The sequence below is a fragment of the Macadamia integrifolia genome, unplaced genomic scaffold (assembly GCF_013358625.1).
Source record: "Macadamia integrifolia cultivar HAES 741 unplaced genomic scaffold, SCU_Mint_v3 scaffold1071, whole genome shotgun sequence".
Classification (NCBI taxonomy): domain Eukaryota; kingdom Viridiplantae; phylum Streptophyta; class Magnoliopsida; order Proteales; family Proteaceae; genus Macadamia; species Macadamia integrifolia.
Genome location: NW_024868073.1, coordinates 152417 through 178860, shown reverse-complemented (window position 1 = coordinate 178860; position 26444 = coordinate 152417). Strand labels below are relative to the sequence as shown.

Sequence of the window (26444 nt, the reverse complement as noted above, 5' to 3'; positions counted from 1 at the left end):
TTTTACATAATGCGAGCATACGGCGGATGCAATAGGACCGACAAGGCTTCCTTGACAGAATCTATATAGGAAAGGTACGTGATTCTTTTGATATACCTACGAGATCAAGGGGGTGACTTCCTTGCCCATTACTCATGACTATGCATGAGGTTAAGCAATTGGCCACGAGGTGGTGGAACTGTGAGTGAGTGTGTGCAAAAGTGTAATGTAGGGTAATCATCATTCAATCTCAGAATGCGGTAAAGTGCTTGGACCTCCCTGAGGGTGCTGGCATAAATACAACATCCTTGCCGTTTGATGATACCTTTCATTCTTGTACAGGAAGCGGGTATCATTTGCTCTCAGAGTACTCTCTATGACATGCATTGACCTCCCTGAGGGTGCGGACATGACAGAGAGTCCCTCGCCAAATGATTTCACTTCAAGAACGATGCATGATGCAGTTAGTGAATATAATTACAAACATAGGGTTTGCCAAACATCTTTTTAAACAAATGTGGTGGAAAATGTTCTTGCATTTAAATGTAGTATCTAGTATTGAAATTTTGACATTTATCCCTAGCAGAGTCGCCACTGTGAGGGTCTCGAACAGAGAAGTGGACTATACATCCCCCCCGTCCTCTCTCCTCTCTTTCTTCACTTTCATATGAGGGGAGGGGTTCGTGTCATGGTGTGCTTTACTTACGGGCCTCGCACCGCTGTATCATCGCTTGGTGATACGTGGAGGCCTATTTCATAAGAGTGTAAAATTCATCATTTGAGATAGGGATTTTGATGATGGTCCAATTCGAGGATTAGGATCTTGCAAATGGGGTGTGGAGTAGCCACCTAGGGTTATGGGCCTAGGAGCCAGGGGTGGGCCCAATTCCTGTGAAAAGGGGTTAAAATTTGGTCTGGTCCAGAGATTTAAGGTAAGTGTCAGGTTACAGAGTTGGGAAGGTGTTAAGCACCCAATCTGCCCAGTTCAACCGGTCTTCTTGCTAGATGCTTGAGAACGAACATTTTTCACAATTATTACTATTCCACATGTATGGCTAAGTTATCACACATATATACATTAATTGAATTCAAACTACTATGTAAACTAGAACAAGGCATGTATAAAGTCTACATTATAACGAGGTGGTTGAGAAATTATACCTGAACTTAACCCCTGTTTCAAGTCAATAGAGGTGGGCCCCTGACTAGTATCGGTTCGGACTATCATTCATGTTCTCCTGGCTAAGGGAAAGATGGTCTTGAACTCTAATTTTCTTTCTTGAGAGATGCTGATTGTGATGGTATTCAGACAGAGTTTCGGCTAGGAACGGTCACTTTTGGATTTGGATCCGGATAGAGCTTCTGCTAGGGAAGGCTATTTTAGGGCTTGGGATGAGGTGGCACTCTGACAGAGCTTCCGCTTGGAATGGCTATTTTTGGATTTGGGATGAGGTGGCACTCTAGTAGAGCTTCCACTGCGGATAGACTAAGGGAGGGTTAGGCTAAGGTGGCACTTCGATAGAGCTTCTACTGGGAATGGCTATTTCTATAAAGATTCCGAGGACATTCGGACAGGGGTTCGGCTAGGAACGATTATTTTTTAAAAGAAACAGCCTAACCTAAAAATGGATTGGAGAACTTTAAAGTCTCAAAGAACACTTCGAAGATCTGAACAGAGTTTCAGATCTTGACAAAGATCTTTTCGTAGACCCGAAGAACCTCAAAAAAGGGGGGGTTTCTATCTCAGGAACGCTCAAGAACACTCAAGAACACTCAAGGGAGGTGGCTCAAGAACATACTATTTTTTACTAAAAATTGGATCTAACTAAGAATTTGGATTGAAAATCTTTAAGATCCCGAATAACACTTCGAAGATCCGAATGAGTTTTTGGATCTTGACGAAGATCGCTCCGAAGATCAGAAGAAAATCAAGAGGGGGAGGGGAGGAAGGGGGATTTTGGTGTCTTGATCTATTTTTTTCTAAGGGAGGGGGGTATTTATAGTTTTTCCTGCAAAAAAGTAGAGGGCGAATCCCTTTATCCAGTGGACGAAAGGGGAGCTCTTACCTAAATTGAGGGGATAGGATTTTTTTCTAATGGGTAAAGGAGGGAGTTGAAGGCCAACAATAGGTGGGGAGGACCTTTGTCCAGTGGGTAAAAGGGGGTTTTCAAAAAAATGGGAGGAGAAAGAAAGTTTTAGCCAAAAAATTTGGCTTTCAATAAAGCGAGAGGAGAGTGAAAGTTTAGTCGAAAAAGGTAGTTTTCAAAAAAATGGGAGGAGAGAGAAAGTTTATCCAAAAAATGTGATTTTCAGAAAAGCTGGAGGACAGAGAAATTTTAGCCAAAAAATGTGGTTTTTAGAAAAATGGGAGGAGAGAGAAAGTTTAGCTAGAAAAAGGCTATTTTCAAAAAAAGGGAGGAGAAAGAAGTTTATTCTGAAAAAGGTGATTTTCAAAAAAATCGAAGGAGAGAGAAATTTTCGGCAGGTAGTGCGAGTGATGTCACAGGTGTGTGATGGATGACGTGCGGATAATGGCCGAGGTGGTGTGGGCATGGGCAGCGGGCGCGTGCATGCATGGGAGTGCAGGCAATGTGCATAGTATGCGGGTTAGGCTGGCATGGGTGTGTGGGCAATGCGCACAGCGTTCGGGTCATGCTGGCATGGGTGTGCGGGCAACATGCGCACAATGTAGGCAGGGTGTGTGCAGCCATGCAACAGGGCCATGCATGTTGTGCTTGTTGCGAGGGCGCAATGTTGTGCAGTGGGGGCACGCATGCTGTGTGAAAGGGGCTCGTATGCTGTGCGGTGGGGGCACATAATGTACAATGGGGGCAAACGGGCCAGGCTAGGCTGACTGGCTAGCTGGCTGGCTGGTTGGTTGGCTGGCTGGTGTGCCCGATCTGCGTATGGAAAAAATATGATTTTCTAGGGAAGATTGCGGGTAATCCAATGGTCAGATTTTGACGTACCATATACTGTCAAAATCGTATTTCCAAGCACTATCCATCTGTACGGTCATCTTGACCAGATTTCTTCATATATAAAAAGCCAAAATTAGACCATCTTCCCTCCCACTCGAGGGTTTCTAAGGTTTCAGGCCCGGGAGTGTTTCCATCAGCATCTCTGTTGGTTAAAAGCCATAAGTCACGTCCAAGATCCATATTTCATCATAGCCGGGGGAAGGTGACAAAATTGGGTGTCTACAGCATGCTGCGCGTTGGTTGCTGCCAAACCTGTATGCATGCGCCCCCGCCAGCCATGCTCGTGTGCCCCTACCAGCCTTGTGCATGCCCCTGCCAGCCTTGCACACGCACCCCCGCCAACATTGTGTGCATGGCCCCACCAACCTTGCGTGCTCCCCTACCACTGCCCGCACACCCTTGTGCCTAGCATGCTACCCAACTGCGCACCTTGTGCCGCACACCCCTACCACTGCCCACACACCATGTGCACTTTGCCTGCCCTGCTATGCAGCCGTGCCGGCCATGCCCCATGCATTTTAGCCCAACCTTGTGTGCCGTCGTTAATGGCTAGGATTGGTGTTCCACTGGCCTAGTGGGTGAAGAGATTTCCTCTTCACCCACTTTAATCTCTTCACCCACTTTAGTCCAAAATCCACTTTTTGCTAAGAACTCTCTCTCCTCCCATTAGTCAACAAAACCCCTTTTTTCCCATTGGTTAAAAACCATCTTCAACCACTTTAGTCAAAAAACTCTCTTTTTTCCATTGGTTAAAAACCTTCTTCACCCACTTTAGTCCAGAAACCCTCTTTTGCCCATTGGTTAAATATTCTCCCTCCCCCCATTGGCTCGAAAATCCTATAAATACCCCCTCCTTTGGATTTTACACACCAAACAATCCCACCACACTCCACAGTAGTGAAGCTCTACCCACTCTCCTCTTCCCCTCCCCCTTTGAGTTTCTTTGGGTCTTCAGAGCGATCTTCGTCAAGATCCGAAATCTTGTTCGGATCTTTGAAGTATTCTTCAGGACTTTAAAGATCTTCAATCCAAGTTGCTAACCCTATCCACTTTTGCCAAAAATAGTATATTCTTAGCATCCCCCCTTTAAGTGTTCTTGGTCCTTACCAGAAATAGAAATCCCCCTCTTTGAGGTTTCTCGGGTCTGCAAAGAGATCTTTGTCAAGATCCGAAGTTCTAATCGGATATTCAAAGTGTTCTTCGGGGCTTTGGGGATCTTCAATTCTTTTTTAGGTCAATCCATTTCTTTCCAAAAATAGTCGTTCCTAATGGAATCCTTGTCCGAACGCCATTAGAATCTTTTTAGAAATAGTCATTCCCAGCGGAAGCTCTATTGAAGTGCCACCTCAGCCTAGCCCTCCCCTAGCCTATCCCCAGCAGAAGCTTTGTCAGAGTGCCACCTTAACCTAGCCCTCCCCTAGCCTATCCCCAGTGAAAACTCTGTCGAAAGTAACCATTCCTAGTCGAAACTCTGCCCGAATATCATCACAATCAAAATCTCTTGAGAAAGGAAGTTGGAGGTTAAGAACATCTTCCCCTAAGCTAAGAGAATCCAAATGACAGTTCGAACTGGTACTAATCAGGGGCCCACCCCTATTTCCCGGAAACAGGGGTTAAGTTCAGGTACATTTTCTTATGTGTGATAACTTAGCCATGGATGTGGAATAGGAAAAATTATGGAAAATGTTCGTTCTCAAGCATCTAGTAAGAAGACCGGTTGAACTAGGTAGATTGGGTGCCTAACACCTCCCTAATTCTACAACCTAACACTTACCCTAAATCTCTAGACCAGACCAAATTTCAGGCCCTTTTCTCAGGAATTAGGCCCACCCCAGGGTCCTAGGCCCATAATCCTAGTTGGCGATTCCAAACCCTTTTGTATGATCTTGATCCCCGTATTGGACCATCATCAAACTCCCGTCTCAAATGATGAATGTTACACTCTTGCGAGTGGCAATACGGCAGTGCAGGGCTATAGGGTAAGCACACACAACACACCCCTTCCTCACATGAAAGAGAAAGAGAGGTGAGAGGATGAAATCGACGCATAAGTCCATTTTTGGTTGCTATCCTCACAGTGGCGACTCCACTGGGGACAAATGTCAAGCTTCCGATACTAAATACTACCTTTAAATGGAAGAACATTTTCCACCACATTTGTTTGAAAACGTGTTTAGCTAACCCCATATTTGCAATTGTATTCGCTAACCGCATCATACATCGTGCTCAGAGTGAAATCATTTGACGAGGGACTCCCTACCATGCCTGCACCCTTGGGATGGTCAGTGTATGTCATGGAGAGTACTCTGAGAGCAAATGATACCCGCTTCCTGTACATGGGTGTGAGATATTATTAAACGGTGAGGATGTTCGTAATTGTGCTAGCACCCTCAGGGAGGCCTGTGCAATTTATGACATTCTGAGATTGGATAATGGTATTCCCGCATTATACTTTTGTACATAATCACTCACGGTTCCTCCACCCTATGGCCAGTTGCTTAACCTCGTGTGTAGTCATAAGTAATGGGCAAGGAAGTCACCCCCTTGATCTTTTACCTATAGGTATATCAAAAGGATCACGTACCTTGTGTATATAGATCCTGTAAGGGAAGCCTTGTCGGTCCTATTGCATCCACTGCATACTCAGCATCATGTAGAAAATATATGAAGAAGCTAGGAGGCCACAAGCTAAATGTAGAACTTATTTGTGGTCTTGAAAAGGAATGTTCCTACATTATATTCTCATCATAAAGAATTTCTTTCCTAAGTGGGTTTCGGATAGAAGGTGTCCCTCCTCCTTAAAAAAAAGGTCCAAATATGTGACTTAGGGGTAATTCCGACAGAGTCACGTAAAGTCCCGAGAAGTCCCGAGAAAATCAGGAGGAAGGACACCTACTGGAAAAAAGAGCAAGGAAAGCAAGACCTTATTATATAGAATGTCTTATGGGAATATTCTCGACAAGCCATTTGTATGAATCTCCCGCTTATGACATTGAGTGAACTAGGGGCATCAAACTCTATCCACTCCCTATCATTAAGCGAACTAACTTTGGATGGATCATTAGTTGTTAATCTAATGAATGTGTGAACAAGGGGTTGGGAATTCAAGAATCCTAAAATAAGCCACTTTTGATTCAGGCACAATTCCACACCTCAAGTATTCTCCGTGGTCCCTTTGGACACGTTAGGGTAATCGATTGACTCGCCTAAGTCCAATGTCACCTCCATCATCTCTTTGAGATTGTCTACTACCAAGTGATTGCAGCCTAGTTAGTATGGATCCACATGACTCTGAATCACCTGAACAGGTATGGGTCCATCCTATGGAGACCTTGCAGACAGAAATAACTAAATTCAAGAGAGGGATAGCTCAGATATTACATGCACTTCAGAACCCTCCCAGAGCTGATCCCAGGACTAAGCCGACACTGGCTACAGGAGATGTGGAACAGAATGGAGCTACAGGTTATCATGGGAACTCTTCCCAAGTTGACTCAGGAGAACCAGAGCAAGTCAGACCAACCGATTAAAGAGGATCTTCACTTACCCATCCAAATGGTCAATGTGGGGCCTATTTCAGGGTCCCTCCTCCTAGGATAGTGATTGAAGATGGAGAAGAGGAATTTACTGTGCACGTTCGAATGGAACCTCCATAAATGGAGAGAGAAAGGAAAGTTAGGGAGTAATTGAAAAAATTGGAAAATATGCTCTGAACAGGGAAAAGTTCAGAAAGCCAAATAGTGGTTTTAGATGAAATGAGTTTCTTTTTCGGGGCAAGGATTCCTTAGAAATTCAAGTGGCAGACCGATAGGTTTGATGGGTCAGGAGATCCCAAAGCTCACCTTAAAGTTTTTCTCAGCATTGCCAAGTCATGGCAATTTGCGGATAACCAGATGGGACAAGCCTTCATGTTAACCCTATCAGGGCCAGTATTAAGGTGGCTCACCCAGTTGGAGTCATCCCAAACTCAGAATTGGACAACAATGCTGAAAGCTTTCACCAAGAAGTACTCATACAATACTAAGGTGGATGTGAAATGTCAGGAGCATGAGACATTGAGATAGCAGCCTAGAGAAGGATTCACCATCTTCTTGATGAGGTTTAGGGATAAGGCCACCAAGATGGCAATTCAGCATTCAGAAGTAGAGCAAGTGGAGATGTTGATAGAGAACTTGTCAAAGCCCTATTATGATGTCCTCTACTATCAACATTTATAAACTTTTGATACCCTAATAGCCACCATCACACTTGTGGATAACAGAATCCTAAGAGAAGCTCAGTATCAAGGATCCTCTCAAGATACAGGGAAGAACACCAGAGTAGGACGTGGAAAGGGTTTAGAAACTAATATGGTGAGTGCAATTCAACAGTCAGTCTCACCAGCCACTTCTTCACAGCCATTTGTAATACAAATAGATGCACCCTCTTAGAAGGCCCCTCGTCCAAGAAGGCATTTTTCTAATTTGGGAATGCCCATGACAACAGTGTATGAGAAGTTAAAGAAACAAGGATTGCTAGGGACAATGGCTCCAAGAGTGATCAGCAACCCTCCTCTAGCTTGGTGTAAGGATCATAAATATTGTGCCTACCACACTCAGAAGGGGCACAACATTGAAAGATCTTAGGTTTGTAATATGCAATTCAGGACTTGGTAGACAATAGAACCATTGAGGTCAAGGTGAAGTGACCTCCCAATGTCAATACCAATCCACTTCCCAATCATGTGAATAATCTAGATGAAGAAGCCACAGAGAGTGACCCCACTCAACTCATTATACCTAGAGCTCAGAAGAATCACATGAATGCCCACACTAGAGCTCAAAAGAATCACATGAATGCCCATGCTTATACGAAAATCATGAATCAAAAGGCTAGCGACATGAGGACCCCCAAAAGAAGAGAATCACGCCATTCATCCTTCCTCATCAACAGAAGAATCCACCGTACCATATTACCAATCTCCACCACACATCCCACCTTCACCATATTACCAGCCTCTGCCATACCATCAACCTTCACCCCACCATCAAGGAGGAGGAATTTCCTCATCCTATCACCCCCAATCTTTATATCCTACCTTTCACATTACATCATCTTCATATCATCCCGCTTTATATCCATCATCAACCTCATACCAATTACATTCTCAAGGTCTAGTATATAACCCAAAAGAAGGATGGACGGATGAGTACAATTGGAAGGATATTCTTGCACTACCAGACTCCCCAAAGATGACTTCATCAACAGGGTTAGTGAATGCATTAGGGGAAGACAAGGAGGGTGATCCCACTTCTCTAATTCAGCCCACTATATCTTTAAAGGACAATACAGAGGTAATTGAAGAGATTAGTGATGATCTTTTTAGAGCAGTAACCGCATTGGCCATAGGGGAACAGTTCAAAGAGCACACCTCCTTAATCCATATAGGGAGTGACACAGAGGATGATAAATCAAGTTTGAACCAACTTCGAGCCAGTGATGTCAAGTCTAACCTTGTGGAAATCTTTCGATCCATATACTCTGAATACTACGAGCGTTTGGATGCAAGAGAATTTGATGGTTAAGAGGAATCTGATGGAGAACCAAGTGGAAAGAAATCAATAAAGAAGAGGATGATGACGACGATGATGAGGATGAGAATGATGGAGATGACTCTGATTCTCAAGAGGATGATGAGTATCCAGACTGGGATGACTACCAAGGGCCCTAGTACAATAATAAGGATGATGAGTCAGAATATTACTCACTAGATCACTAGACATGTTTCTTAGTCTATGCTATCAGTGGTGATGACCTAATAGTTGTTCCGACGGGTGGCATTCAGTCTTCCCTCTGCATGGGAGGAGATGATTCTACATCAAATTCAAAATATGATGAGGAATCTGGAGAGCCAACACAAGTGTATATAGATGAACGGGACTCTGCACTAGAAATGGAGGAAAAGCTGTGTGAAGTGTACTCGAGCACATTGAGGATGCAAGAAAGAGTGGAAAAAATTGACAACATGCTGGGTGAAGTAACTATTGGTGATCGTTACTACCGTTAGCAACTGAATGATCTGGAGGAAATAGGGCTAGATGAGACGTTCACAGAGGGAGTAGATGCTGCATTCCTACAGCTTTCTAATGCATTCAAAAAGTTATGAGCCAGGGCTGTAGATATTTGTGGAGGACCTCAACTTTCCACCTCAAGCAGGGAGAGAGAATCAGAAGAAGAGGATGATCCCATGGTAGGGATAATCACCATAACAAATAGCGATGATGAAGATTTTTACCCCATAGAGATTATTGTAAAGAAACCTATCAACGTGATGGAAACTAGAAGTGAAAAAAACTATAAGGGCAAGGCTCTAGCTGTGGAACAGTCAAGGACTGGTGAGGCCAGAACCAACAACTTGAAGAAAGAACCAAAGAACCCAGTCTTGGCTCAACTCAAGAAGTCCCAAGCTAATATCTCAATTTTGGGATTGTTGATGGCCTCCCCCACACACCGTGAAGCAGTTTTGAAGTCTCTCAGTAATGTACATGTGCCAATTGAGATAAATCCAGCACATCTCACACATATAATAGGGGCAACATAAGCGGTACAATCCCTAATGTTCTCAGATTCAGAGCTTCCTAAAGGGGTCCAGCATAATTGAGCTCTCCACATCACGGTAGAATGTCTTGACAAGATGGTTGCCCAGGTTCTTGTTGACAACGGGTCAACTTTGAATGTGCTACCCTTGAGGTTAGAAAAGATTATTGGCATCAACCTAAAAGAAATGGGGCCGACTACCCAAACCATATGGGTATATGAAAATACCAAGAGGAAGATCCTTGGCATCCTTACCCTTTTCGTAAAGATTGTACCAATAAAGTATGATATTGACTTCCAAGTCATTGATATACCGACAGCTTTTAACATGCTCTTGGGAAGGCCTTGGTTGCATCATGCGAAGGCAGTGTCCTCTAGTCTCCATCAAAAAATGAAGTTCATTCATAAAAGAAAGGTGATTATGGTAGCCAGGGATCTTGAAGTGATTAACACCTTGGCCAATATTGAAAATGGAGAAGAACAAGACCAAGAAGTTCAACTAAGTGGTTTTGAATTAGATGCAACTTGTGTAGCTATTGCCAAAGAAGTTCCAAAGGAGGAAATCCCAGCTAACTATAAAGCCATCTGGAGTCCGTCGATGAATCAATTGATGAATAATATGCAATATTTTACTAGCATGGGGCTAGGGAAATATCATCAAGGAGTTCCAAGTAGCCTAGTTTGGGTGTGAACAAAGGAAAGAATGGTCTTGGGTACACTCTTCCAACCACCAAGGGACAAAAAGTGCTGAGGATGACTAGGAAGATCTCTGATGAGCACATTTATGTGTGAAATCTAGGGTAGTAAATCATGCATTTTACATATTTAGAATGGAGCTACCTTGGGTTTTACTCTCTTTTTGCAGGTTTTATACTTCCAATGCCATAAGGACTATCGGGCGCTATGTCTCCAATTTTACACGTGAAAAGGTCCTATTTCTTTTCATGGTTGTGAAGAGAACGAAATTCTGAGCAAGATGGATATGTTCAATTAAAAGTACACATTCGTTTGGTCAACCGTACAAGTGATTATTCTTTTCGGACAAGAAAAAGAATAATGGATCAGAACTGAACCGAGATGCAGAACCAGCCCGTCCGCAGTTGTCCCAAGGGTATAAGGAATATTTCAAATGCCAACAAGGATCAATGGACCACATCCTTAAGTGATTGAAGATTGTTTTTTGTAACAACAACTACCTAGCGTAGTTGGTGAGTTGTAGTGTGCAAAATCTCTTCTTTATTAGGAGGTCTCAAGTTCGAACCTCTTAGCTACAATTTTGTTGAGGTTTTTTTTAGAATAATTTCTCTCTCCTACTCATCACTCAAAGGTGGTCCGCCAAGATAGTTGTAAGCAAGTTTGAAGAAGAGAGAGAAAATAAAGACAAAATATAGGAAAGAAGAAAAAAAAAGAAAAGAAAAGAAAAGACAAGGGTGTGGATGGAATTTCCCATTTAAAATAGAATATTGTCCAAATCCAAGCAAGGAAAATCGGCCAAGGGGGGTTTCTTGTGCAAGAAGAGAGAGAAAAATAGAAAAAATAGGGAAAAATAGGGAAAAAAGACAAGAAAATCGTGGGAGATCTCTCCACTCGTTTTCTCTCTTCTCTCTCCTCCACCTCACCACAAAATCATCCAAGGGGATCCACCCTTGGACGCCTTTCTCTCTCTCCTATTCCCTATAAAAGGGAGTCCACAAAACTCTAAAAAATTGTCCCTCTCTTCCTCTCTAATTCATTCTTCTTCTAGGGTTTTTTTTTTTTTGCTCTATCTCTTTCTCTATCTCTAGTTCTAGGTTTATGCTTTAAACACTTTTGTAAGTTCTTTGATTCAATTAATGGAAGCACTTTTATTTTTAATTCAGTCTTTTATTTTTATTATTTAAGTAATTGAAGTTATAATTTTCAAGTTCTAGTTCTAGGCTTAGTTCTAGGTGACAAGAACAAGCTATGAAGCATGTCTTTCAAGTTCAATTTTTTTTTTCAGATTTGTTTTCACTAGTACTAGAAATTTCAGATTTGGTTTATTCTAGATCTGGTTTTTAGTACTGGTAGTATCTCAAATCGATCAAGTTTTCAGTTCAAGGGTTGAAGTTCATGTAAGTAGACTCCCTCAGTAGTCTTCTCTCCCCCCTCTCATTCCCTCTTCTGACTACCCTTTCTTTTTTAATTTAGGATTTTAATTTCAGTCGTTGCATTATTGCTATCCCTTTCCCCCAAGGTTCATGGCTAGTGTATGTGTTGGCTTTGCCCCTCCTAGCCATAGAACCATCAATTTATTGCTTTTATTTTAATTGTCTCCCTTTCCTTAAAGCCAAGTAGAGTAACCCTTGTAAGAGTGACTCTCTGGTCAAGTAGGGAAGCTCATATTATGATGCATCCCTCGGGCTAAGTAGAGAAACCTACTTGTGAGTCTCTCTCTAGCTTTCCCCCCTTTCTTTTACTTTATTTTTATTTCAGCATTTTTTTCCTTCATTTATTATTAATTTTTTTTTTTAAATTGTGTGGGTTGTTTATTTTCAGTTATTTATTTATTTAATTTTAATTGCGTGGCTTGTGTCTTTAAATTCTTAGATGATGAATGGTTAGGACGTTATTTTAGATGCATATGTTTAGGACGGTAATTAGAATTAGATCACAACCATTAATCGGTTCACTTTCGTATTATTAAAAAAAATAAAAAAATAAAGTGACTGCTCTCCCTAGGGGTGTCAATTGGTCGGGCCGGTTCGATTTCGGTTGGGCTTAATCGGGCTTGAAGACTTTCAAAGGCTACACCGTGTCTGCCCATTTAACTAATCGATCTTAGTTATTGAGGGCATGGTACGCTTTATATTCGGTCGATCGGCCTCGGGCTATAATCGGGCCACCTTAATTGGGCTTTAGTCGGGCTTTAACCGGGCTACGGACATGTTTAATGTTAAATGGGCTTTAACCGGTTTTTAAATAGGCCCTCTTTAAAATGTGCTCTTATATTCTGGCCCACTCATGCAAGCCCAAAAAAATGACAATTAATTAATAAATGATACCAAATATAACCATTATTTAAAATGTGAACATGTTTTTACTTTTTAATTTGGGGGGTAAAATAGGTATTCTACAATCATTAAAGGGTCAGGCTAGGCCGGTGCACAATAGGTCGGTCTCGGTCGGGTGTTAAACGGTCGGTCTCGATCGGGCGCTCGACGGTCCAAGTAGCAAAACCAAGACCGACCGTTTATAAACAGGCCGGGCTCAAGCCCAACACGTTTAATAAACGGTCCGGGCCGAGCCAGTCTATAAACGGTAGGTCCCGATCGGTTTAGTCGGTTCAGGCCACGAATTGACACCCCTAGCTCTCCCTGTGTTTGACCCGTAGCTACACTGATCCGTATGCTTGTGGTTACATTTAAAATCTCAAACAAGTTTTGGCGCCGTTGCTGGGGAGACAGTTTCATGTTATTTTTTGCTTTCTTTTGGTAAATCAGAGTGCTTTGTTTGCTTTGTTTTGGTTTTTTCTTTTTCTTTTATTGAATTCCTTAGAAGAACAACTTGCAATAATAATTGTATCGGTGGAGGTTGCCATGCCTCACAGTATGATAAAGACAGGTTTCGCCCTGTAGCAATACCTCAAGAATTGACTTGAGCAACCCCGGATCCTTGCCGATAAGCTCTCAAAAAGCCAAAAAAAAATCAAAAAAATCATTAAAATATCATAAAAAAAAATATTTGCTATCCATCCTTTTATGCTTTTCTTACTCTAGTTGTGGGTAGTTTTCTGTTGCATGAGTGTTAGGTGGATACGTAATACTAAGAATCAGTTAGAAAGAAGAGATCCAACAAGTAGTGACCCTATACGTTTGCTCTCTTTAAAACCCTTCAATATGGGAGACCAACAGCAAAACCCTTCACCTAAATCTCTGAAAGATAGGTTCTACCCTGTTAGAACAGCCCAACCTTCCTGCATAGTTTGATACAGCCCAGGGCAATATTTTTGAACTCAAATCTCATCATCATTATGTTCCCACTTCCATGGGTTGACTTAAGGAGCTTCTATTTCTCAGGGAATTTGAAGAGTTATGTGTTCTAATTAGATCACAGCTTTTGATGTGCTTGGGCTTCAGGTTATCACTTTTACCTTGAATACCAGTCTAGAAGTGTTGATGGGTCCCCAATTTCCTAACCTTATGGAACATTCAGATTTGTTTCTTAGAGTTTCCCAATCCACAAGACATAACTTGAGTGATTCTCAGTTTAGGCTCAAAGCCTAGTGAGTCATTTCCCAACTTATGGAGAGATTAAAGGATCTACTCCAAGAATGCCCTCACCATGGCCTAGACCTATGGCATTTAATGTCAAATAATTTATGAGGGTATTGATTACCCAACTAAACAAATGATAGAGTCTATGTGCCCTGAGGGATTCACATCCTTTACAGATGAAGGAAAGGCATGAGAATTCTTACTTGACTTAGCTGACAAAACTTGTGAGTGGGAATCAACCCAAGAGAGTGAAAGAACCATAGGAGGAAAATGATATTTTGTGGATGGAATAGTGTCAAGGAAGCCCATTTGGATAGCTTAATCAAGAGAATTGAGGCTATTGTTCCTAGAGAGCATCATCAGTCAATTTGGTTAAGATTTGTGCTTGGTGCCAGTCCCCTGGACATCTCCTAGAAGAATGCCCCAACACCTCTGGGGGCACTTCTAATGATAGTGTTAATGCATTATACCAGAATAATCCATATAGTAATACCTACAATCCAGGATGGAGAAATCACCCAAATTTCTCTTGGAATCAGGGCAACCAAGCAGGGCCTTCCAATTTCCATAATCAAGGTCAAGTTGGACTCTAAAGGCCTCCCTTTGCACAACAATCTTTTTCTCAAAATACTTTTCCTAGGTTAAATGTAGGACTTCAGGCTAGTTTTCCTAGGGCCCCTCTCCTATCATCTTATCAGCAACCCCCTGGGTTTACCAATACTGGAGAGGCAAGTAGAATAAGTGACTTGAAAAAAAATATGGCCCTCCTCATGACAAACCATCAAAATCTTACGAGAGAACTCACTCAAGTTGTCTCAATTATGCGTGAGAGGGAGAAAGGAACTTTACCTAGTCAACCAGAGCCTAACCCTAGGCATCATGAGCCTGTTAGTTCAACTAATGCACCACTGAATATAGTACAAGGTTAGACCCAACAAGGGCCCTCTAACCAATGTAATGTTGTTTATGCCCTTAGGAGTGGTAGAGAGTACCAACAGAGCGTTCCTAAATCTTCCTCATCTATTACTCATGTTAACTCTCCTTCAGTTGAGGACACAAGTGTGCCTCTTGTTTCAGGTTCGTCTGATGAACCTAAAGATTTTTTTGAAACTAAAGATGATTTGGTTGAGGAAACCAAAAATGATTCTTCTGAACAGGGGCAAATCCCTAACAGTCCTTATGTTTATCCTGTCCCATTTCCTAATCGCTTGGTAAACAAAAGGAAGACTGCATCCATGGATAAAACTTTAGAAGTCTTCAAAAAGGTAGAAGTGAACATCCCCCTTTTGGATGCCATATCCTAGATCCCTGCCTATGCAAAGGTACTGAAAGATTTGTGTACTCACAAACGTATCACTAGTGTGCCCAAAAAGGCGTTCTTGGCAGGTAACATTAGTTCCATAATTACTCAGCCTATAGTAGCCAAGTATACGGTTCCAGGGAGCCCTACCATATCTTGTGTCATAGGCAACACCTACATTGAGCATGCCTTACTTGACCTTGGCGAGTACAGTGTTCCTCTTTTACCTTACCATGTGTACAAGCAACTAGGATTGGGAGAATTGAAAGCCACTAGAACTACTCTTCAGTTGGCAAATAGGTCTGTTAAGATTCCTAAAGGGATGGTTGAGGATGTCTTACTAAAGATGGGGGAATTTATTTTCCCTGTTGATTTCATTGTGTTAGATACTAAGCCCTTCTCAACCAAGGATGAGATCCCTATAATTCTAGGAAGACCATTCTTGGCTACCAGTAATGCATTAATCAATTGCCGAAATGGTTTCCTAAGATTATCTTTTGGTAACCAAACTGTTGAGTTTAACATGTTTAGGATTGGCAAGCAACCACATATGGAAGAAGAGATCAATATGCTTGAGGATTTTTTGGATTTTTCTGATGATTTAGTTACCAACTTTGATATTGATTTTGATTCAGAATTCCAAGAGTGTATGGATGAGTTGGATGATGATAGTGAAAATTTCTTTTCTGAAGTCTTGAGTCTTCACACACTTGTGGAGCCCTTAGGACCCCTTTCCAATTCCATTCCCAAACCTTTCATAGTTGAGCCCCCTAAGCTAGATCTTAAGGAGTTGCCATCTAATTTGAGATATGCTTTCCTAGGGCCTGACCAGACTCTTCCTGTAATAATTTCTTCAAATTTGACTTCTAGCCAGGAAGAGGAGTTACTTAAAGTGTTAAAAGATAATAAGGAAGCCCTAGGTTGGACCATGGCTGATATCAAGGGTATAAGCCCTTCTATTGTGCAACATCATATACATCTTATGGAGGATTCCAAACCATCCACGAAACCCCAAAGAAGAGCTAACCCAGTGATGATGGAAGCCATTAAGAAAGAGATCCTAAAGTGCTTGGATCATGGAATAATTTATCCTATTTCTGACAGCCAATGGGTAAGCCCAGTTCACATAGTGCCTAAGAAGTCTGGTGTGACTGTAGTTCCTAATGCCAATAATGAGTTGATCCCTACCCGTGTCCAAACAGGATGGCGTGTGTGCATTGATTACAGGAAGTTAAATGCGGCAACCTGGAAGGACCACTTCCCATTGCCATTCATTGACCAGATGTTAGAGAGGTTAGCTGGACATGAATACTATTGCTTTCTTGATGGATATTCTGGCTATAACCAAATCCCAATTGCTTTAGAGGACCAACATAAGACCACTTTTACATGCCCATATGGAACATTTGCTTACAGGCGTATGCCCTTTGGGCTTTGCAATGCCCCTGCTACGTTCCAACGATGCATGATGAGCATTTTTTCTGACATGGTCGAAAAATTCTTAGAAGTATTTATGGATGACTTTTCAATTCATGGGAATTCCTATTCTGAATGTCTTCATCATCTTTCCCTAGTTTTGAAAAGGTGCATATCTAAGAATTTGGTTTTGAATTGGGAGAAATGCCATTTTATGGTTAAATCTGGTATTGTTTTAGGCCATGTAATATCCAAGGAGGGAATTAAGGTAGATAGAGCCAAAGTGGATTTAATTGATAATTTACCACTTCCTCAATCTGTTAAGGATGTTCGGTCTTTTCTAGGGCATGCAGGCTTCTACAGAAGGTTTATTAAGAACTTTAGTCAGTTAGCCCGACCTCTCACCTCATTACTTGTCAAAGATCAGACTTTTGAATTTTCCAAAGAGTGCCTAGAATCCTTCAAGCAACTTAAGAAGGAGTTGACCAATGCACCCATTGTTCAACCACCTATTTGGACTGAACCTTTTGAACTGATGTGTGATGCTTCAGATTTTGCCATAGGAGCAGTTTTAGGTCAAAGGATTAATAAGTTACCCACTGTCATTTACTATGCTAGTAGGACCTTAAATGATGCACAACTCAATTATACAACCACTGAAAAAGAATTTTTAGCTGTTGTGTTTGCATTAGAAAAGTTTCGGTCTTACTTAGTTGGTTCACATGTGGTGGTGTATACTGATCATTCTGCTCTCAGATACCTAGTTCAGAAGAAGGATGCCAAAGCCCGTCTCATTAGGTGGGTTTTACTTTTGCAAGAGTTTGATTTAGAAATTAGGGATAAGAAAGGAGTTGAAAACCTAGTTGCAGACCATTTATCCCGGCTTCCCAATTCCTTGACTGTTGATTCTCCAGTCAACGAGAACTTTCCAGATGAACAATTATTTGCAATGTCTAGTGAACCATGGTTTGCTGACATTGTCAACTTCTTAGTTTCAGGTGTGACTCTGGATCACTGGTCCACTCAAGATAAGTATAGGTTTCATTCCCAAGTTAAACACTTTTTCTGGGATGATTCTTATTTGTTTAAGATATGTCCAGATTAGATTATCCGACGATGTGTTCCTGATCATGAGCAACATTCTATTCTCTCTTTTTGTCATGATCATGCATGTGGTGGACACTTTGGACCTAAGAAGACTGCCGCAAAGGTTCTCCAATGCGGATTTTATTGGCCCACTCTTTTTAGAGATGCTTTTGATTTTTGCAAGGCTTGCCCTGCCTGCCAGTCTTTTGGCCGTATCAATAAAAGGAACATGATGCCCCTCAACCCTATTTTGGTAGTTGAGATCTTTGATGTATGGGGCATCGATTTTATGGGACCATTCCCTAATTCCTTTGGGAATTTGTACATACTTTTGGCCGTTGATTATGTTTCTAAATGGATAGAGGCCATACCTTGTAAATCTAATGACCACAAAGTGGTGGTCCAGTTTCTCAAAGAGAACATTTTTTCCCGCTTTGGTGCACCACGTGCAATAATTAGTGATAGGGGTACTCATTTTTGTAATCGGCTTTTTGAGGCCCTAATGAAAAAGTATGGGATCACCCATAAGTTATCTACCCCTTATCACCCCCAAACTAGTGGTCAAGTGGAGGTGTCTAATAGGCAGATCAAACAAATCTTGGAGAAAACTGTTAATCCCAACCGTAAGGATTGGTCCCTTAGGCTCATTGATGCCTTGTGGGCCCATCGGACTACATTCAAGACTGACCTTGGCCAGTCTCCCTACTGTTTGGTGTATGGAAAAGCTTGTCACTTACCAGTTGAGTTGGAGCATAAGGCCTTTTGGGCCATTAAGAAGCTTAACTATGATTTGTCTGATGCAGGAATTCATCGTAGGCTCCAACTATCTGAGTTGGAGGAACTTAGGAATGAAGCCTATGAAAGTTCTAAAATTTACAAGGAAAAGACCAAAGCTTTCCATGATAAACACATTCTGCGTAAATCTTTTGCAATTAGTGATAAGGTCTTATTGTACAACTCTCGATTGCATCTTTTTCCTGGTAAGCTTAGATCCCGATGGGATGGCCCATTTATTGTTTATAATGTATATCCCCATGGGGCTGTGGAGATTTTGAATCTAGGAACAGGGGTAATTTCGAAGGTTAATGGTCAGCGTTTGAAACCGTTCCTCGAGTTTCCCACTACTAGTAGTGAAGAGGTCATGGAACTCCATGAACCTTTTTACACTGATGACTAATTTTTAATCAGGTATGACCCCCTTGCATTGTCTTTGCTTTTAATTTTTTCCATGCATTGAGGACATTGCATGACTTAAGTATGGGGGAGGGAAACCAGTTTTTGTTTTTTTTTCTTTCACTTTATTTTGTTTGTTTTTCTTTTTATTTTTGAGCTTGCTAAGGATGAAGTCCTACTATGGCTTTTGGCTAATGATCAGACCATTCAGATGCTTGATGTATGAAAATAAAAGTTTTGACGAAGGTACCCATTTTGAACGTATAAAAACCCTGTTGAGAAGAAAGAAACAAGCATGTGTCTTGAGATGGGACTTTCTTTTGAAAAATAAGAGACCCCTGTTTTATGGTGATGGACCATATGTAAGTCTATGGGTTCCTTGTACTTTTGATTTGGAGTTGAGACCTTCTTTTTAATTTGGCATGGGTTGATAAATGCACAATTTTAAATGAAATGTAGAAATGTGGTATAAAGAAGAATAAGAGTTGATTCCCTTGGAACTAGACAGGGCATTGCGCCTCAGGAAGCGTGGTGTCTTGATCGAAATTCCTTGGGAGGAAACTTCTGAAGTAACTCTAGCATCACTGCCTTTGTGGACATATGCAAAAAGCGAAGCTACATAGTAACTTGGGTGTCTGGTGTTTGCTCCACCATGTCATTCAGGCCAAAAGTAGTGGAGTAGAATAGAGTTTATTAAGCAGAAAAAAAGAGAAAAAAAAATGTGCAAATGTCATTATTGCTTGGTAACATGTTTGGTCAAAAACACTCCAACGCCTTAGTCATTGGTTCCCTATTTCTTCACAAGTGGTTTTACCTTAAGATAAGGATGTTTTGGAAGAGATGAGGTGAGTTCCAAATTAAGAAATATGCTAGTGCCTGGAATTGATAAAGGGTAATAAAAGTTCAAGTGTGGGGTCCCTTGTAAGAGAAATTATCTTTGCTCCGGATTGGTATGAACCATACCTTTAGCCAAAGTTGAGATTTGTTTATTTTGAATTTTGGGTGTATATTCACTGCAAATACCCACGAGACACAACTCGTCCACTAGCGGTGACCTAGGGGTTTAAAGACTTGTTGCACATGCTAAGTGCAACCGTGATTCCTACGAAAGTGAGTTAGGTTTTTTTTGTTTTTATTCTTTTCTTTTTGTTTTGCTCGAGGAGTAGCAAAGTCTAAGTGTGGGGGAATTCTGATGAGCACATTTATGTGTGAAATCTAGGGTAGTAAAACATGCATTTTACATATTTAGAATGGAGCTACCTTGGGTTTTACTCTCTTTTTGCAGGTTTTATATTTTTAAGGCCTTAAGGATTATCGGGTATTATATCTTCAATTTTACACGTAAAGAGGTCCTATTTCTTTTCATGGTTGCGAAGAGGATGAAATTCTGAGCAAGATGGACGTGTTCAATTAAAAGTACACATTCGTTTGGTCACCCGTACAAATGATTATTCTTTTCGGGTCAGAAAAAGAATAATGGATCAGAACTGAACCGAGATACAGAACCAACCCGTTTGCAATTGTCCCAGAGGTACAAGGAATACTCCAAATGCCAACAAGGATCGATGGACCACATCCTTAAGTGATTAAAGATTTGTTTTTGGTAACAACAACTACCTAATGTAGTTGGTGAACTATGGTGTGCAAAATTCCCTTGCTCACCAAGAGATCTCAAGTTCGAATCTCATAGTTGTATTTTTTAGAGAATTTGTTGAAGATTTCCTGCTTTTCATTCACTTAAAGCACTAAGGGCATGGAGGGGATTTCCACATCAAATTAGAAGCAAGGAAAATCGTGGAAGCAAGAAGAGAAAAAAAAAGGAAAGGAAAATCGTGGAAGCAAGAAGAGAAAAAAAAGGAAAGAAAAAAAGGGAGAAATAGAGATTGTCCAAATCTTCTCTCTCCTCCACATCATCACCAAAGATTGTCCAAATCACACAAAGGAAGAAAAAAATCGTCCCTAGGAGAGAGAAAAAGAAGAAAAAAAAATTAGAAAAAAAAAAGAGGAAAGAAAATAAGCAAAAAAAAATTTCTCTAAATTTATTTCTCTCTTCTCTCTCCTCCATCTTAGCACTTTTGGACTCAAAAGATCTCACAATCAATTGTGGGTTTCTCCCTTTTAGGAAAGAAAAATTTGTTACCCTACCTCCCCATTCCCTATAAATACAACTCATGTAAGAGGAGGAGAGACAATTCATTCTTCTTCTAGTTTTTTTTTAGTTGCTCTCTCTCTCCCTCTCTCACTCTTTGATTTTAGTTCTTCTCTATTTTGGCTTTAATCACTTTTGTTATAGTTTTTTTTTTTATGTCAATTAATGCAAGCACTCTTTTATTTTTATTTAGTTCTTTTTATGTTTAGGATTTATGCAATTGAGTTGTAATTTTTTAATTATAGTTCTAGGCTTAGATCTAGGTGACAAGATCAAAAGCTGTGGAGCAATTTTTTTTCAAGTTCAAGCATTGATTCAAGTAAGTAGGCTCCTTCAGTAGTCTTCTCTCCCCCCTCTCATTCCCTCTTATGACTACCCTTTCTTTCTTAATTTAGGATTTTTATTTTCAGTCGTTACATTATTGCTGTTCCTTTCCCCCAAGGTTCATGGCTAGTGTATGTGTTGGATTTGCCCCTCCTAGCCATAGAACCATCGATTTATTGCTTTTATTTTAATTGTCTCCCTTTCTCTAAAGTCAGGTAGAGTAACCCTTGTAAGAGTGACTCTCTGGTCAAGTAGGGAAGCTCATATTATGATGCATCCCTCGGGCTAAGTAGAGAAACCTACTTGTGAGTCTCTCTCTAGCTTTATCCCCTTTCTTTTACTTTATTTTTATTTCAGCTTTTTTTTTTCCTTTATTTATTTATTTTTTTAATTGCGTGGGTTGTTTATTTTCAATTATTTATATATTTAATTTTAATTGCGTGGCTTGCGTCTTTAAATTCTTAGATGACGAATGGTTAGGACGTTATTTTTAGGACGGTAATTAGAATTACATCACAACCATTAATCAGTTCACTTTCGCATTATTAAAAGAAATTAAAAATAAAGTGGCTGCTCTCCTTGTGTTTGACCCGTAGCTACACTGATCCGTACGCTTACGGTTACATTTTAAAATCTCAAACAACATTGTCTGCTGCCCCTCTATGTGGCCCCTCGAAAATCACTCGGGGAGTGGCACCCCCTCCATCAAGGTAGCTCTTATGCTCTTTGCCCCTTTCCAGAAGGAGACATGAACCCCCCAATAAAATATACCGGTCTATTTTTTGAGCTTCAAATATCCAAATCAAATGAAACATGGTATGAAATTAAGGAAAAATCTGGCACACGGAAGCTTCGTGCCACTGGCTTTTCAACCAAGTGCGATGACCAATTGTGTGAATCAACGGTTCCTCTCGTACTAGGTTGAATTACTATCGTGACACTATCATCACTAGGGTAAAACTAATATGTCTCACGACAGTCTAAACCCAGCTCACGTTCCCTATTGGTGGGTGAACAATCCAACACTTGGCGAATTCTACTTCGCAATGATAGGAAGAGCTGACATCGAAGGATCAAAAAGTAACGTCGCTATGAACACTTGGCTGCCACAAGCCTGTTATCCCTGTGTTAACTTTTCTGACACCTCTAGCTTCAAATTTTGAAGGTCTAAAGGATAGATAGGCCACTCTTTCATGGTTCATATTCATACTGGAAATCAGAATCAAACAAGCTTTTACCCTTTTGTTCCACACGAGATTTCAGTTCTCGTTGAGCTCATCTTAGGACACCTGCGTTATCTTTTAACAGATGTGCCACCCAGCCAAACTCCCCACCTGATAGTGTCCTCTACCTGGATCACCCCACCAAGGCTGGCCTTGGGTCCAAAGGAGGGACAGAGCCCTGCCTCCAACTCACGGAGTATGTAAAATAACGTTAAAAGTAGTGGTATTTCACTTGTGCCGTTTCGAGCTCCCACTTATCCTACTCCTCTCAAGTCATTTCATAAAGTTGGACTAAAGTCAATCTCAACAGTGTCTTCTTTCCCCACTGATTCTGCCAAGCCCGTTCCCTTGGCTGTGGTTTCACTGGATAGTAGACAGGGATAGTGGGAATCTCGTTAATCCATTCATGCGCGTCACTAATTAGATGATTAGGCATTTGGCTACCTTAAGAGAGTCATAGTTACTCCCGCCGTTTACCCACGCTTGGTTGAATTTCTTCACTTTAACATTTAGAGCACTCGGCAAAAATCACATTGCGTGAGCATCCACAAGGACCATCGAAATTCTTTGTTTTAATTAAACAGTCGGATTCCCCTTGTCCGTACCAGTTCTAAGTTGACTGTTCGATGCCCGGGGAAGGACCCCGAGGGGGCCATTCCCAGTCCATCACCCTGACCAGCACGCGGTGGCCTACTCTCACTGTGAAAGCAGCTCGAGTAGTCTGTCGATAGCTGATGGGTTTAAAACTGGGACCCTGTGCCTAGCCCTCAGAGCCAATCCTTTTCCTGAGGTTACGGATCCATTTTGCCGACTTCCCTTGCCTACATTGTTCCATCGACCAGAGGTTGTTCACCTTGGAGACTTGATGCAGTTATGAGTACGATCGTGCGTGGTCGGCACTCGGTCCTCTGGATTTTCAAGGGCTGCCAGGGGTGCACCGGACACCACACGACGTGCGGTGCTTTTCCAGCCGCTGGACCCTACCTCTGGCTAAGCCATTTCCAGGGTGGGAAGGTTGTTAAACAGAAAATATAACAATTCCCGAGGCCCCCGTCGATGTCTTCGGGCTTCCTAACGTTGCCATCAACCGCCACGTCCCGGTTCGAGAATTTTAACCCAATTCCCTTTCGGAGCACGTGAGCATACATGCTCTCTAACGGGCTTCCCCCGTCCCTTAGGATCGACTAACCTATGTCTAAGTGCTGTTCACATGGAACCTTTCCCCTCTTCAGCCTTCAAAGTTCTCATTTGAATATTTTCTACTACCACCAAGATCTGCACCGACGGTCGCTCCGCCCAGGCTCACGCCCCAGGTTTTATGGCGACTGTCGTGCCCTCTTACTCATCAGGGCCTATCAGTTGCCCCGACGGTTGAGTATAGGTTGCGCGCTTCAGCGCCATCCATTTTCGGGGCTAGTTGATTCGGCAAGTGAGTTGTTACACACTCCTTAGCGGATTTTGACTTCCATGACCACCGTCCTGCTATCTTAATCGACCAACACCCTTTGTGGGTTCTAGGTTAGCGTGCAATTCGGCACCGTAACCTGGCTTCTAGTTCATCCCACATCGCCAATTCTACTTACCAAAAATGGCCCACTTGGAGCTATCAATTCCATGGCGTGGCTCAACAAAGCAGCCACACCATCCTACCTATTTAAAGTTTGAGAATAGGTCGAGGGCGTTGTGCCTCCGATGCCTCTAATCATTGGCTTTACCCAATAGAACTCGCCTGTGGGCTCCAGCTATCCTGAGGGAAACTTCAGAGGGAACCAGCTACTAGATGGTTTGATTAGTCTTTCGACCATATACCCAAGTCAGACGAATGATTTGCATGTCAGTATCACAGCGGGCCTCCACCAGAGTTTTCTCTGGCTTCGCCCTGCTCAGGCATAGTTCACCATCTTTTGGGTCCCGACAAGTATACTCTCACTCGAACCCTTCACAAAAGATCAAGGTTGGTCAATGGTGCAACCCACAAGGGGATCCCACCAGTCAGCTTCCTTATTCCTTATGGGTTTTACTCGCCCATTGACTCGCACATAAGTCAGACTCCTTGGTTCGTGTTTCAAGACAGGTCAAATAGGGAGCCCGACAGGCCGATGCCCGAAGCATGCAGTTGCCAATAGGCATGCCATCGAGGCACATGTTGCCTACCATGATCATGGTGATGACATCTCCTCAAGCAAAACGCGATAACCCGGCTTGGGACGCCATCGCAATCCACATCGGTCTATACCCCGAGTCGAGGGCGGACTGATTATTAACCGTTTCGCATCCAATCAAGATGCATCGTTGGCCCCCATCTGCTTCCCTCCCGACAATTTTAAGCACTCTTTGACTCTCTTTTTAAAGTCCTTTTCATCTTTCTCTCACGGTACTTGTTTGTTATTGGTGTCTCGCCCATATTTAGCCTTGGATGAAATTTACCGCACAATTGGGGCTACATTCCTAAACAACCCGACTCGTCGACAGCGCCTCGTGGTACGATAGGGTTCGAACATGAAGAGGATCTCACCCTCTCCGGCACCCCCTTCCAGGGGACTTGGGCCAGGTCCACCACTGAGGATGCTTCTACAGACTACAATTCGAATGACAAAGCCGCACGATTCTCAAGCTAGGCTCTTCCCGGTTCGCTCGCCGTCATTAAGGGAATCCTCGTAAGTTTCTTATCCTCCGCTTATTGATATGATTAAACTCAGTGAGTAGCCCCGCGTGACCTGGGGTCACTGTCGAAATGCCATCGAATGGTAATCAGGGTCACCAGAGCCCAATGGGAGCAGAACACACACATGATGTCTGAACAATTGCAAAGTGGCTCGACCCACCACTCATCGTGAAGCTTGTCACACAAGGAGCCCTTGACTTTGGGCTGACTGCACCTCAAACAGAGACACAGGGGGCCAATCTTTGCTCCGCACCACCACCACAAGGGGTAAAGGAGGTGGGGCAACATGACACATGACACCCAGGCAGGCATGCCCTCAGCCCGATGGCTTAGGGCGCAACTTGCGTTCAAAGACTCGATGGTTCATGGGATTCTACAATTCACACCAAGTATCACATTTCTCTACGTTTTTCATAGATGCAAGAGCTGAGATATCCATTGCCGAGAGTCGTTAAGATAAAGATTCGAATCTAGGATGACCACACCACACCAAAGGCGCAATGATGTCATGTCCTTTTCGTTGCGAGTTCCTTGGCACCGACTGCGCCGGTGGTTGTGTTTGGGTCAAATGCTACGAAGGATCGTAGGCCAACCTTTTACAAGGGTCAGGAAGGAAGGAGCTCACGCTCCCACGCCCTACCTTGATCGCATAACACAACATGTTCACGAGTCATGCTAGGCAGGTATCGACAATAATCCTTTCGCAGGTTCACCTACAGAAACCTTGTCACGACTTCTACTTCCTCTAAATGATAAGGTTCAATGGACTTCTCGTGACGTTGATGGAGGTGAACCACCCACGTCGTCACGATCTGAACACTTCACTGGACCATTCAATAGGTAGGAGCGACGGGCGGTGTGTACAAAGGGAAGGGACGTAGTCAACGCGAGCTGATGACTCAAGCTTACTAGGAATTACTCATTGAAGACCAACAATTGCAATGATCTATCCCCATCACGATGAAATTTTCAAAGATTACTTGAGCTCGTCGGCCAAGGCTATAGACTCATTGAATACATCAGTGTAGCGCGTGTGCGGCCTAGAACATCTAAGGGCATCATAGACCTGTTATTGCCTCAAACTTCCATAGCTTGAGAACTCACTTACTTGGTGCCTTGGATAAATGAGGGCACCTCTATTTATAGTCACTCTTAGTTACAATGATTGGCTAAGATATGTACATGTGTCTTACATCCAAAGATTGGGGTGGAAACTAGAAGCTTCCCGTCTCCTTAGTGGAGAACTCTAGAAACCTCCCTATATAATATTTCCTTATAAAATATCTAGAGTTCCACACTTTGGTAGAAATCTCTAGAAATTGGGCCTTACTAAGCCC

At 42.2% G+C, this 26444-nt stretch overlaps 1 non-coding gene and 1 pseudogene across 1 annotated transcript; both read right to left on the bottom strand.

Annotated features, from left to right (window-relative positions):
- Nucleotides 1-21988: 21988 nt before the first annotated feature.
- LOC122062545 lies at nt 21989-25168 on the bottom strand (annotated as a pseudogene).
- A 233-nt stretch (nt 25169-25401) lies between these two features.
- LOC122062537 lies at nt 25402-25557 on the bottom strand. The gene has a single exon (XR_006135013.1). It is a non-coding gene; the product is annotated as a 5.8S ribosomal RNA (ribosomal RNA).
- Between the last annotated feature and the right edge of the window lie 887 nt (nt 25558-26444).